Source organism: Odocoileus virginianus, chromosome 12 (assembly GCF_023699985.2).
Source record: "Odocoileus virginianus isolate 20LAN1187 ecotype Illinois chromosome 12, Ovbor_1.2, whole genome shotgun sequence".
NCBI lineage: Eukaryota > Metazoa > Chordata > Mammalia > Artiodactyla > Cervidae > Odocoileus > Odocoileus virginianus.
The window spans coordinates 14,136,095-14,150,945 of NC_069685.1; the positions used below are offsets into that span (position 1 = coordinate 14,136,095).

General features: G+C 42.4%; 1 long non-coding RNA gene across 4 annotated transcripts in view; it reads left to right on the forward strand.

Moving 5' to 3' along the window:
- The window catches only part of LOC110149318 (uncharacterized), a 246,331-nt gene extending 233,517 nt beyond the window's left edge, over positions 1–12,814 (forward strand). For 3 of the 4 annotated variants that reach the window (XR_011490612.1, XR_011490613.1, XR_011490614.1), the window contains one exon: positions 7,784–12,814. This is a non-coding gene — a long non-coding RNA (uncharacterized lncRNA). The remainder of the gene's footprint in view (positions 1–7,783) is intronic. The other variant, XR_011490615.1, reaches the window with a different exon arrangement.
- Positions 12,815–14,851: the final 2,037 nt, after the last annotated feature.

Consider the following 14,851-nt stretch of genomic DNA (forward strand, 5'->3'; position numbering starts at 1 on the left):
AAGGTCATGGACTAGTGAGGGGAAGAGTGATTTTTATGTGATCACTGACAGAAAAAAAAACTTTATGAAATCTAATTATGTGTAGAAAGAAGCTACATAATTTATTTTGCACTAGATTCTTCAGAAAAATCTTAAGTTCAAACATAAAGCCTCCAGAGTCAATGTGTTTGGAAGAAAAGAGATGAGCTCGTTAGGGTAAATCTGGTTACCAGTGGATGACTGACCAGCATAATAAATGCTCTTTTGGGAAAAGAGGAAATATTTGAATCAGAAAAAGTATACAGTCTTGTATATGCACCTGATTTAAAAGGAAGATGTAAGAAAGTATTTAGTTTCTAGATCTGAACTTGATAGATGCTAATATTGTTATGTTCCTAAGAGATGACATGGACCTCTTTAAGAATTTGGAATAGTGATCCAAAGCGATGACATTATAAAGTCTTTGTCAGTATGTCATGAGATTGGCTGCAACATGTCCAAATTGCCTGCATTGGGATTGGGAATGTTGGTAGAGTCTTTTTGGTGGATGCAATGAAGAAGGCAGCAAGCAGTAAGGGAAGGAAAAGGCCAAGCTAGTAAGCAAAAAACTGCATGAAAAGACTAAAATAAGGAGAAGCAGGCAATAACAGTCTAGGAAAGTGGTTCATATCAAGGGGCAGTTTTAATATCAAATAGGAGGAGATTTGTCTAACAGATGGAAATGAACTATCCTGATGGCACTAGTGGTGGATAATTCACCTTCCAATGCAAGAGATGCAAGACAGGCAGGTTCAATCCCTGGGTCAAGAAGATCCCCTGAAGTAGGAAATGGCAACACATTCCAGTACTCTTGCCTGGAAAATTCCATGGAAAGCGGAGCCTCTCGGGGTACAGTCCACGGAGTCACAAAGAGTCAGACACAACTGGGCACACACGGAGGGAGAGGAGCAGTCTCAGTTCAGTGCTCAGTCATGTCCGACTCTTGGTGAGTCAGACCGCAAGGACTGCAGCACGCCAGGCGTCCCTGTCCACCACCAGCTCCTGGAGCTTCATCAAATTCATGTCTACCGAATCAGTGATGCCATCCAACCATCTCATCCTCTGTTGTCCCCCTCTCCTCCCGCCTTCAATCTTTCCCAGCATCAGGGTCTTTTCCAAGGAGTCAGTTCTTCATATAAGGTGACCAAAGTATTGGAGTTTCAGCTTCAGCATCAGTCCTTCCAATGAATATTCAGGACTGATATCCTTTAGGATGGACTGTTTGGATCTTCTTGCAGTCCAAGGGACTCTCAAGATTCTTCTCCAACAATGCAGTTCAAAAGCATCACATCTTCGGTGCTCTAATTTCTTTATAGTCCAACTCTCACATCCATACATGACTACTGGAAAAACCACTGCTTTGACTAGACGGACCTTAGTTGGCAAAGCAATGTTTCTGCTTTTTAATAGGCTGTCTAGGTTGGTCATAGCTTTTCTTCCAAGGAACAAAAGTCTTTTAATTTTATGGCTGCAGTCACCATCTGCAGTGATTTTAGAGCCCCCCAAAATAAATAAAGTCTGTCACTGTTTCCATTGTTTCCCCAGATTTATTTGCCATGAAGTGATGGGACCAGATGCCATGATCTTAGTTTTCTGAATGTTGAGTTTTAAGCCAACTTTTTCACTCTCCTCTTTCACTTTCATCAGGAGGCTCTTTAGTTCTTCTTCACTTTCTGCCATAAGGGTGCTGTCATCTGCATATCTGAGGTAATTGATGTTTCTCCTGGCAATCTTGATTCCAGCTTGTGTTTCTTCCAGCCCAGCGTTTCTCATGATGTTCTCTGCATATAAGTTAAATAAACAGGGTGACAATATACAGCCTTGACGTACTCCTTTCCCGATTTGGAACCACTCTGTTGTTCCATGTCCAGTTCTAACTGTTGCTTCCTGACCTGCATACAGATTTCTCAGGAGGCAGGGAAGGTGATCTGGTATTCCCATCTCTTTAAGAGTTTTCCACAGTTTGTTGTGATCCACACAGTCAAAGGCTTTGGCATAATCAAGAAAGCAGAAATAGATGTTTTTTCTGGAACTCTCTTGTTTTTTTGATGATCCAATGGGTGTTGGCAATTTTATCTCTGGTTCCTCTGCCTTTTCTAACTCCAGCTTGAACATCTGGAAGTTCACGATTCACGTACTGTTGAAGCATGGCTTGGAGAATTTTGATCATTACTTTGCAAGCGTGTGAGATGAGTGCAGTTGTGCAATAGTTTGAACATTCTTTGACATTGGCTTTCTTTGGGATTGAAATGAAAACTGATCTTTTCCAGTCCTGTGGCCACTGCTGAGTTTTCCAAATTTGCTGGCATATTGAGTGCAGCACTTTCCCAGAATTATCTTTTAGGATTTGAAATAGCTCAACTGGAATTCCATCACCTCCACTAGCTTTGTTTGTAGTGATGCTTCCTAGGGCCCACTTGACTTCACCTTCCAGCATGTCTGATTCTAGGTGAGTGATCACACCATTATGGTTATCTGGGTCATGAAGATTTTTTTTTGTATAGTTCTTTTGTGTATTCTTGCCACCTCTTAATATCTTTTGCTCCTGTTTTTACATTTCTGTCCTTAATTGTGCCCATCTTTTCATAAAATGTTCCCTTTGTGTCTCTAATTTTCTTGAAGAGGTCTTTAGTCTTTCCCATTCTATTGTTTTCTTCTATTTCTTTGCATTGATCACTGAGGAAGGAGACTATATAGGAGCAGTCAATATACAGAATGTGGGAAAACAGGCAGGTTGACATCAGGAGGCCCCATCATCAGGTAGCAGAGTTCTAATCACAGGACCCCACCCCCACCCCCCCGACCCCTGAAAACGTACTGAAATGGGTTTTGCAGACTGGCTTTTTCAGAACCAACTCCACGTCTTCCTAGTGTGGCTTCCTATATTCTGGAGGCTGGTGAGCTAAAATCTATATATCCCACATTTCTGGATGTGGTTTATTCTCTGCCAACCATATACTTTTACAGAAGACTAAAATCCAGAACTGAAATAAGAGTGGAGGGAATGAGACATGAGTCTCCTTTTTTTGCTGGTGTAGACTGAAGTGGAAGTGACTTGATCTTGAGCTAGCAGCTGTTATCATGACTTCTTGCTTCATCAGGCTTCCTGATTATGGCCAGGGCAACAGCAGTTCTACATTATGACCTAAGAGTTTTTTATCTGAATGATCAGACTAAATTCCCTTTGGTTTATAAACAATTTTATAAGCCATTTAATACTCTATAAAACAAATGCCTTTCTGCTAACACAATCTAGAGTAAGTTTTGTTCTCTATAATTGAACCCTCACAGGGTAATTACTGGCTATCGTGATTGTAAGCAACAGACTCTCAAAAAATGAGATTCTTAGGTTGGTTAGCTCACCAGTTGGAAATTAAGGCAGCTAAGATTCTACTGGTATCATGAGATAGACACTGGTGCATACTGGTAATGTATTAACTTCAGTCATCACCTGGGGTTTTGTAGAATAAGAGGCTTATCAATGTCAGGGTTTTGGTGGCTTAAGTGATGCTAGTCATTATGGGGAAAAAAGGGATGTAAGGAATGTTGTGGGTACATGTAGTGGATTCTTCTATGGGTTCCATAGAATGTAAAGTTGTTGTTCTGTCACTAAGTCATGTCTGACTCTTTGTGACCCCATGGACTGCAGCACGCCAGGCTTCCCTGTCCTTCACTGTCTCCCAGAGTTTGCTCAAACTCATGTCCATTGAGTTGATGATGCCATCCAACCATTTTATCCTCTGTTGCCCACTTCTCCTGCCTTCAATCATTTCTAGCATCAGGGTCTTTTCCAGTGAGTCAGCTCTTTGCATCAGGTGGCCAAAGTATTAGAACTTCAGCTTCAGCATCAGTCCTTCCAATGAATATTCAGGGTTGATTTCCTTTAGGATTGACTGGTTTGATCTCCTTGAAGGGGCTCTCAAGAGTCTTCTCCAGCACAACAATTCAAAAGCATCAATTCTCCAGCACTCAGCCTTCTTTATGGTCCAACTCTCACAACCATGTATGACTACCTGAAAAATCATAGCTTTGACTATGGACCTTTGTTGGCAAAGTGATGTCTCGGCTTTTTAATACACTGTCTAGGTTCATCATTGCTTTTCTTCTAAAGAGCCAGCATCTTTTAAGTTCATGGCTGCAGTCACCATCTGCAGTGATTTTGGAGCCCAAGATAAGAAAATCTGCCACTGTTTCTATTATTCCCCATCTACTTACCCTGAAGGAAATTATAAAATAAGATTTAAAGTGTTCTGCTTAAGGTATGGTCAGAGTATCAGAGAACTTCCATGGCTACCTGCAGGAGTCTCCTTTGTTTTGTAACTATTGAACTGCCCAAAAGTTAAGGCCAAAAGTTAGAAACAGCCATATACGTGCAGGGTGGATTCACAGACTTCATGTCTCATGAGAACAAGGCATTTGGGGAAAAGAATGGGACCAATAAAACTGAAATAGAGAATTTGGTAGATCTTATGACTCTGAATACCTGAAAAGCCCACATCCTACCAAGTATTCCTGGAAAGCAGAAGCAAACCTGCTTCCCATTTCACTGAGGCTGCGTCTTTCTTGCCAGAAGTCTTTGTGATGTCTTCACGCAAGCAAGTTCAGTGGGTAGGAATGCCAGCCCTCCCCCAGCCCTATACCCCTGCACTGCCTTCAGAGCCTGAGCTAGAATCCAGCCCCAGCCTGCCGGTGTGATGGCAGACACAGTCAAAGCTGGAGAGAAAGGTTTATACAACAGAAAGAATCACAGGATTTTGCTCATTTGCGATGGCAAAAACCTGCAATCTGTGTGGAAGTGATTTCTGAGGATGTCAGACCAAGAAGAGAGAAGCTTAATTTTAGATTAGGTTGATTATTTTGCATTGGGTGTACTTGCCAGAGATTCTGAGTTCAATATGCTCACTTGAGCAGCTCAGCACATTTGATAGAAATGTGGGGATGGTAGCCAATAGCTATCATACTCATAGCCATACCCACAGCCCTAGCCAATGCTTAAGCTGTGATGCCAGAAATTTCTTGGGATGATGTAGAGAAATGGATATAAAGATAAGGAAATATTGGGGTATCTTTACAATGTGTAAATCACACATCTACATCTAGTCATGTCCCCCAAGCGAGACTAAAGTACCATTCCTTCAGTGAGGCACTACCTTCATCAAGAAATATATATATATATATATATATATCTGCTAATCTGAAACTCCCATTCCATCCCTTCCCTACCCACCTCCCCCCAGCAACCACAAGTCTCTTCCCTAGGTCTGTGAGTATGCTTTTGTTTTGTAGATAGGTTGATTTGGATTGTATCTTAGATTCCACATATAAGTGATGTCATAGGATGTTTGTCTTTCTGATGTGCTTCACTTGGTAAGAAAATCTCTAGATCTGTTCATGTTGCTGCAGATGATGGATAAACAACAAGGTCCTACTGTATAACACAGGGAACTCTAGTCAACATCCTGTGACAAACCATAATCGAAAAGAATATGAAAAAGAATATGTGTGTGTGTGTATACACACATACATATATATAGTTTGTGTGTGTGTGTATAATTGAGTCATTTTGCTGTACAGAAGAAATGAATGCAACATCATAAAACAGCTATAGTCCAATAAAAGTTTTTAAAAAGAAATACCTTGAGAAGTGCCAGAGTGACCATCATCTGAGGGTAATGGCTCCCTGATTTCTCTGGAGGTGACGGGGTCCCAGGAGGCAAAGTCCGAGGCAGGACCAAAGACGGAGGCAAACTGGCTGTGGTCACCATAACAGGCAGCAGAGCTGGAACAATGATCTTGGATTTTGAATGTCACTGATGTTTGGCAGCGGTAAATGGTACAAGATGTGCCTGAGACTGAAAGAAATGTGTAGGCCTATTATAATCCTCCTTGGTCTGGGTAAACTGACACCAAAACAAAACAAAATTCTAGGTGACCTGAGTAATTCTCACCCTTTACTGGTTTATAGACCCACAGCCCATGACGCAGGTACTCTGTGACAGTGCCACGAGCACTGCTCATCTTCTTTCTATTCCACTAAAAAGGACAGTCTGACATATTCTTGCAGTCATCTGTCAAGAAAATGGTTGTGTCCAGGAGAAGGGAACTACCCAGATCTCTGTGGAGTTTGACATGAGCTGTGGCTAATGATAATTCCTCAGCACCCAGAAATACCAGTGTGGTCCCCTACTCAGAGGGGACTTCCTGAGGTTATGGAGTCTACATGGAGACTTGGCTTGGGTTTACCTCAACAGTGGGTCCAGAGAAGGCAATGGCACCCCACTCCAGTCCTCTTGCCTGGAAAATCCCATGGACGGAGGAGCCTGGTGGGCTGCGGTCCATGGGGTCGCTAAGAGTCAGACACAACTGAGTGACTTCACTTTGACTTTTCACTTTCATGCATTGGAGAAGGAAATGTCAACCCACTCCAGTGTTCTTGCCTGGAGAATCCTAGGGACGGGGGAGCCTGGTGGGCTGCCATCTTTGGTTTGCACAGGGTCGGACACGACTGAAGCGACTTAGCAGCAGCAGCAGCAACAGTGGGTCAGCAGGGACCTCCCCGTGATTCATTCTGTGATTACTGTCCCAGTTCCCATATGTATAGTTGGAATAGAGGTCCTCATCAACAACTACATGCTGGCTCCTGGACTTGTGGAATGAAGGCTCTAGATGAGCAAGGGGAAGCTTCTGTTCTCAGATAGCGTCACGTTAGTTAACTTAAAGCAATACCACACACCCCTGGAGGAGTTGTAGAGATGAGTGTTAATATCAAACCCTCTAGTAAGGCGGGGATTATAATTCCTATTACATTCCCCAACTCCCCCTCCCGCATCCTCATTAAGCTCTCCTGTTTGACCAGTGAGAAGATTGATGGGTCTTGAGAACAATATTAATGGATTATCAGAAACTTAATGAGAGGATGATTCCAATGAAAGCTGCTTTTCCATATGGGGTTGATTTTCTGAAGCCAGTGCACACAGATCCTGATGCCTGATGTGAAATTGTCAAGTTGGCAAATGCTTTTTTGAAATTAAATACCAGAGACCAAGGGTTTGCCTGGTGGTAAAGAATCTGCCTGCCAATGTAGAAGACATGGGTTTGATCCCTAGGTCAGGAATATTCCCTGGAGAAGGAAATGGCAACCCACTCCAGTATTCCTGCCTGGGAAATCCCATGGACAGAGGAGCCTGGCAGGCTACAGTCCATGGGTCGCAAAGAGTCAGACACAACTTAGCTACTAACCAAGAGACCATAGATGCAGTTTCTTTTTTAACTAGCAGAGGGGAGCAATGGACAACCATCTGCATCAACTCTCTGGCTCTGTGGGGTCATTTAGTTCAGAGATTGGCTAACTTTTCCTGTAAAGGGCCAAACAGTAAATATTTTAGGCTTTGTGGACCACACAAAGTTTCTGTTGCATGTTCTTCTTCCTCTTTTTATTTTTTTACTCAACTCAACAAAGTGAAAACTACTCTTAGCTAGAAGCTTTACAGAAACATGCTGCAGGGCAGATTTTCCCTTCAGGCTATAATTTGCTGGCCCCTGATTTGGTTCCTGGGCTGCTTAGCCATCTCTCTAGTCCATAGGATGCCACTCTGCTCTACGACATTGATCAGACTGTAATTAAGAACCTTGAAGACAGCAAGTAGCCCTGGATATCTCGGTAAGACATATTGATATCAAAAAATGGAAGAGAAGTCCTTGAAAAGTTCCATGGCCTGTTTCCAAATCACAGAGCTGATTTTCAGAAAGCCGTTTTTCATTCTAGGTTTTAGAAACTGGGAAAACCCTGCAGGAGCCCCAGACACAAGCTCTGAGAAGGATGAACAGTATGTGTCTTGAAGCTGGCCTCTCCCGTGTGGTGTGGCTGTCCTTGAACCCTTCTCACCGAAGGCCTCTGGAAGAGAAATGGCCAAGTCTACACAAAGGTGTCAAGTGGCTCCAGCTGCAAGGAGAGGAGAAATTCAGTGGCTGGGAACCAGGCACTTGATGAAATAGGTCCCTGCAGTATTGATTTTGAACCTCTTTCGCCAGTTAGCCATTTTGATTGAGGGTATTGTCTGACACTGGGATAGAAGGAAGTCAAAACTTGCCTTGAATTTTATTCCTCAGATTCCTGGGGTGGTGGTGGGGGGGATACCTACACATAGGTAATATAAAAATAGCTGTGTTCCAAGGGAATTTGAAAGAAACATTCAGAAATTGCTGAAAACCATATAATTTTGTAGTTGTACAAGCAGAGATGACTTTTCTTGTTTATTCATTTAAGAACAGTTTAAATTGGTTTGTGCATAATAAAAATTTAGCCTTTTATCAATACTTGGATAAATAAATGGCAGCCTCCCTGGAATATAGACTATCAGGGGACCATCATACTGTGCTTTGCTATTCCATGTAGGATGCTTTCTCTTTCGAAACTAGTAAAAGCCACAACTGCATGCTTCATTATAAAAAACAGAACAAAAACTGGCCAGTGTTTTTCTTATTTCAGAAAGACAAAGCTCAACAATGAACAACATAATAGGAATTTGACCTGAACAGTAAGAGATTTGACTTTCTTGTTGCCAGGTTGGCTTAACCCCATCCGTAAGTGTGGTCAGTAGTGATGACAGGTACTTGAACCGCTTTCTTTGATTTCATGACCTTTAATAGAAATGTATTTTACTGTATGTGTGTATGTTTTCACCAAAGTCATTTTCTCATATCCTTGAATGTGCATTTGTTCCATTAAGGATCTTTACTAGCCTGGTGCCCAATTTCCCTAGTCCACGGTTCCCTGCTCTTGGAAATGATGCTAGGTTGCCCCTTATATGCTCTGGAGAAGCATGGATACCTGATGGAAGACTAGTCTAACCATACATCAGCAATATACCAAGTAGTCTGCTGGTCTGTCTTAATAGCAGAGAGATTAATTGCCTCAGTTGATCTGATGCTATCCTTTGCAATTCGGACTGAGAATGCAGAAGATCAATTGGTGGTAGGAGGACAAAGAGGAACCTCAAAAAGAAGCATAGACAGTGAATGAAAGTTGCTGAGAAGTATTAATGTTCAAAGAGAAGGATTCAGATCAGAAGAGAGCAAAATTGTGATTCTGAATGGCGGAATCCCCCAAGTTTTCTTCACCCCTCCACTCCTTATTGTCCAGTATAAGCTGACTAGGATCCAAGAAGCAGAGGTCCTAGATGGTTTCTCTGGTAGAGAAACATGAGAGGTGCAGAGAGGGGACCCATCACGCAGGCCAGCACTATGCATTCCTAGTATTTCACATCTGCTGCGTGCACCTCTGCTTATTTTAAATATCACCCAAATGCATGTGGCTTCTCCAGCTTCTAGGATCACACTGCTTTGCAATTAAGATGTGTGGAATTTAAAAAAATACAGCAAACAAGTGACTATAGCACAAAGAAGCAGACTCATAGACTTAGCACACTGGTGGTTATCCGTGGGGAGAGAAAGGGGAGGAGGGGCATTATAGAGGGACCAGCTATTAGGTATAAAATGAACTACAGACATATATTGTACAACACAGGGAATATAGCCAATATTTTATAATAATGATAAAGGGTGTATAACCTTTAAAAATTATGAATCACTATACTGTGTGCCTGTAACATATAATATTGCACATCAACTCTATACTTCAATGAAAAAAATTTAAAAAAGAATAGCTGGAGCTGGTATCCCACTTGATATTTCAAAGTCTAGTATTTTTTGATCCAAAGAATGCTTATCTGTTCTACCAATTTGTTCTCGTTTAGCGAATCCCTTCAACCAATCATCTTCTGGTTCTCTTCATGGTAACTCAAGTTCTTTCTCTGTATCTTCTGGCTTTTCCGCACTGTTGCTGTCTTCGGATCCACCCGGAGACAGGACGGAGTCACCCAGGCTCAGCTAAGATCCTGCTCTGGTGTTTAGAGTTCACGACACACGATGGACGCAGAAAGGAATGACAACGGATAAAGAACAAGCAAAGAACAGGAGACTTCTTAGGACTTCCTCTAAAGTGTGAAGGCCACATCCTTCTATGGGGGGAGCTGGGATGTGGGCATAGGGACAGAATTGGGTGGACAGGGGAGGTGACATGGCAGACCAACATGGGGCAGAGGGCACTCGGCATCCGTGAACGAAAAGTGCCTTTGGTCTTGAGCTTCCTGCCTGGAGTTCAGTCGCCCCAAAGTCTTCTGAGTCCAACAAGAGACAGATCTAGTTTCTCTCATCTGCCACTCCTCACCTCCAGTTCAAAGCTAACCTCCAGGAAACATAATCCTCTTCAGAGATGTACTAGGGCTTGGAATGAAGATGACCTTTTTCATTGTTATGTAGAGCTGTTTGCTTCCTCTCTATTTTGAATGTCCCATTGTAGAATAATATTCTTTTTGGCTTTATTATTACCACCAGTGGATTACCACCACTTTATCGAAATCCACCAGAGTACCTTGTTTCCCCCAAATCAAAAGCAATCTAATCACATGGTTGAAGTTAAGCTTCTATTTGGAGAACTTGATAAAATGTTCATAGTTCTAAAATAGTGGTGTTTCCTGGCTCTCTGCTTCCAATCACATCTGAGTACCCTATCAAGATGTTTTTTGTTTGTTTGCTTTTGTTTTTAAATAAAACATGCAAGTCTACTCTCAGCTGAAGCTTTCCATTACAAAACCAGAAAAGGCTAACTCAGGGAGGTTTTTATTTTTATGTTATAGAAAACATAAAATGAGTCAATCATTTGTTTTCATTATAACTTTCAGGAAAATGAAATTCAGCCTTATAAAATGTTACTTCATTTTAGACCAAATAAAATGGTTGTCTTTTCACACTGATGAATTTCCTCACCTTTTCCTAAGGTTTCAAACGATCCTATTTGCCCACAAGTGCTGTGTTTCAAAGGAAGAGCACTTTTGAGTTATCTATAATGATTTCTCGGCTTTTACCTTAGAGAATATTGCAATGCGTTCTGCGTGAGAAGCTTATATTCTATTTACAAAGAAAAATATCTGTAACTTTATGCTTTGCTGGAATATGTTATAGAAACCAATACTCGAGTGTACATGAAAAAGTTACTCTGGAATTTCTAAAATCTTCAAAAAGTTAGTGATCTCACACACACACACACACACACACACACACACACACACATGCATTAGCATATACACATTCATTCATCAATTTGTGTAACATGGGATGAGGTTTTGGAAATAACCATATGAATTTACTCTTCATGGTAACTCAAAGTCTTTCTCTGTATCTTCCCTGGCATTATTGTTCCAAGAAAGGGAAATACAAGTGCTAGCAGAAAAAGAGGAGGCTATGAGATAGGAGCCTCAGGGTAGCAAAGTACAAAATGAGGAAGGGAGAAAGGGCAGGAGATGAGAAAAGGGAAGGAATACACATGTGATTGTCCTGCTCCTCCCTTAGAGGTTAATCTTCAAGGGAGGGAGTAGATACATTTTCCGAAGAACCCCCCAACAAGGCCCCTCTCAGAGAAGTTCCACACTAGGGGGACATGTTAGAAAGCCTTGACAGAGGAAGGTTCTAGATGGATGGGCCATGGTTTCTCATGACCTTCATGTGCTACATGCGGGTCTAAAGTTCCCGATGACCTTGCGAGGAACACAGAAGTGCTGAGAGAACCGTGGGTCAGGGATGTCTCAGGGCTAAGTAAACCCCCTTCTAAGCGGAAGGTCCAAGAGAGGTGAAGCAGACCCTAAAAACTGAGAGATTTTTCAGCAAGTGTAGGGAGAGGCTCCAGTTGGATGTAACCTTATTTAAAAATAAATAAATGTGAGCTTTCCTGGTGGCTCAGTGGTGGGGGTCTGTCTGCGGTGCAGGAGACGTGGGGTCAATCCCTGGTCCTGGAGGATCCCGCGTGCCATGGAGCAGCTAAACCCGGCGGGCCACAGCTATTGAGCCTGTTCTGTAGAGCCCGGGAGCTGCAGCTACTGAAGCCCGCGTGCCGAAGGCCTGCGTTCTGCAGTGAGAAGCCACTGCAAAGACAAGTTTGTGCAGCTCAGCTGCAGAGTAGTCCCCTCCCAGTGAGGGAGATACACAGATAAACAAATTCAAGGCACTAAGTGGTACAACTGAGGCTGGTTCATGGTGCTGGGGAGGCGTGGTCTCCTCAGAGTGCTGGAGAAGACTCTTGAGAGTCCCTGCAAGGAGATGCAACCAGTCCATCCTAAAGGAAACCAATCCTGAATATTCATTGGAGGGACTGATACTGAGGCTGAAACTCCAATACCCTGGCCGCCTGATGCAAAGAGCTGACTCATTGGTAAAGACCTTGATGCTGGGAAAGATTGAAGGCGAGAGGAGAAGGGGAGGACAGTGGATGAGACGGCTGGATGGCATCACTGACTCGATGGACATGAGTTTGAGCAAACTCCAGGAGATGGTGATGGACAGGGAAGCCTGGTGTGCTGCAGCCCATGTTGTCACAAAGAGCTGGGCACGACTGAGCGACTAAACAACAACTCCTGGGAGGGGGTGAGGTGAACTGCTCTGATGGGTAAGGCTTTCTCCATGCACCACGTACTGAAAGGCCTCCTTGTGGAATCTGTGCCAACCTTGTTTCCTGAAATCTCTCACATATCAAACAGCACCTCCTTCGTGAAGATTTTTCTGATCCTTCCAACTAGATTTGATTTCTCGTCTCTTGATTTTCATGGCACGTCAGCTTAATCTCTCTACTTGTTTTATGCCTGTTTGTATCCTTACCCTGTCCTTTCAACTACATTTTATGCTCATCCCTGTGTTGCGCCTGTACCCTCTGTGTACAAGACAATAAATGTAATGTTCAAGTGAATTGAGTAGTAAAGACAGAAATTGAGAGGCTAGGTTTAGAAAAGTCAAGTCTAAATCTAGTGAATGATGTGCTCTCTGAAGACAAATTTTACTCCTTCTTCACCTCTTAGTTCCCAGAATTTAGCACAATTCCTAGCAAATAGTAGGTGCTCTGGGAATGCTTGTTAGAACTGAATAGGGAAGGGAGTTGTAAAGATAAACTGGGAGTTAGAAGTGGTTCTGCAGAAGGTTTATATTTCAAGCTTTTGGAAAATTCTCCTCTCAGATGCCATAGACTTGAGGCAGATTCTTCAGAGCCGTGTGACTCTTTACAGGTGCCGATCAATATCTCTGTGACAGATGTCAGGTTATAGGCAATAGTGAAAATAGTGAGCTGTAAACATGTACATTGGGAGGTTTCACGTTGAAACTCTATTGTGCCCCTTCCCTGTCCATGTTCTCCGGTTTGGCAAGAAGACTGGTAGACGCATGGGCAGGATGGGTGTCAGCTCCTTCTGTGTCCTTGTAGTGTCATGGGGGTCTCACAGTTTCTCTATGAGGTAGGTACTACTGGCCCCATTTTTCAGATAAAGTGACCCCAAAATTTGAGGGCTCTCATCAAAGGTCACACAACCAGTGAATGGGAACACCATGATTGAGCCCTAATTTGATTCCAAAGTACAAATCTTGTCTTGATGAACAAAAACCAATTGTCTTTTTTTCTCCCCCACATTGAGCAGCTTGAGGATCTTAGTTCCCTGACCAGGGATCAAAGCCAGTGCACCCTGCATGGGGAGTGGGAACACAGAGTCTTAACACTGGACCACCAGGCAAGTCCCACAGAGTAAGTCTTGATGGAGAGGGGTCTCTGGAGATGGACATACACGTTTACTTGGGAGATATAGTTTGGTCCAATTCTGCCTTACTCTGGTGATCAAAATTGGTCTATTCCAGCCTAAGTCAGTTCACAAGGAGATGACAGAGCTTGATTATACCAAGGAAGAAGGGACCCAGGATAGGAAATTGACAGGCATATTGGCTGTAGGGAAAATTTTGAAAATAGGGTGAAAAGAATCTGTATGTTTAAGAGTGGAATGCAAGAGAGAGATGCTGATGAACAAGATATAAGAAAATATTCAGAAATATCACTGCAATCAATGGCCCTGATTACCACAAGCCTTCCCTACAAATGTGTGTGACATGTAAGCTTCTCCTTCGTTTTTATGACACTAGTGACATATTAGGTAATAGAAAGGTATTTGCTTGAAAATGGAGAAGAAGAAAAATAATTAGCTCAGATATTTTCATTTTGAAGACTTCTGTTAAAATGAAAAGTTTTTATTTCTCAAAGTAAAGCAGCATAATACTGTCACCTCCATGGGAATATAGCTATCTTTACCCAGTGATTGTCTATAATTTCTCCATTTAAGATTCTATTCTTTCCTGGGATTTACTAAACATAAGCACATGAGCTGTAACTTACAGACTCTACTCTTTCATAAAATAGAATTTCAAATAATACATTAGTGGAAAATTATATATATTAACAGGTATTTTTTTTCAGTTAAAAGATATTCTTCATAAAACCAGGTTGATAAAACCAGATCCCCTAGGGCATATATTCTTAGTCTGCATTCATAGATGGTACGTGCATGCATAGGTGCTCAGTTGCTCAGTCATGCCTGACTTTTTGTGACCACATGGACTTTAGGTTCCTCTGTCCATGGTATTTTCCAAGCAAGAATACTGGAGTGGGTTGCCGTTTCTTTCTCCAGGGGATCTTCCCAATCCAGGGATCAAACTCATGTCTCTTGCATCTCCTATACTGGCAGGCGGATTCTTTCCCAACAAGCCACCTGGGAAGCCCTCGTGGTGCTATTCCAAGAGATTTACAGACTTCTTGAAAGTGTGTTAAAAATGTGATGTGTAAAGGATCTGTTCTTGAAAGTCAATAGTCCCTACATCTCAGGTGCAAAAAGTGAAAGTTCTCTAAAGTAGAATTAACTTAGAGGCACTGCTTTGTACTCGGAAACAGAAAACTTCATCTCATTTTCTTGGT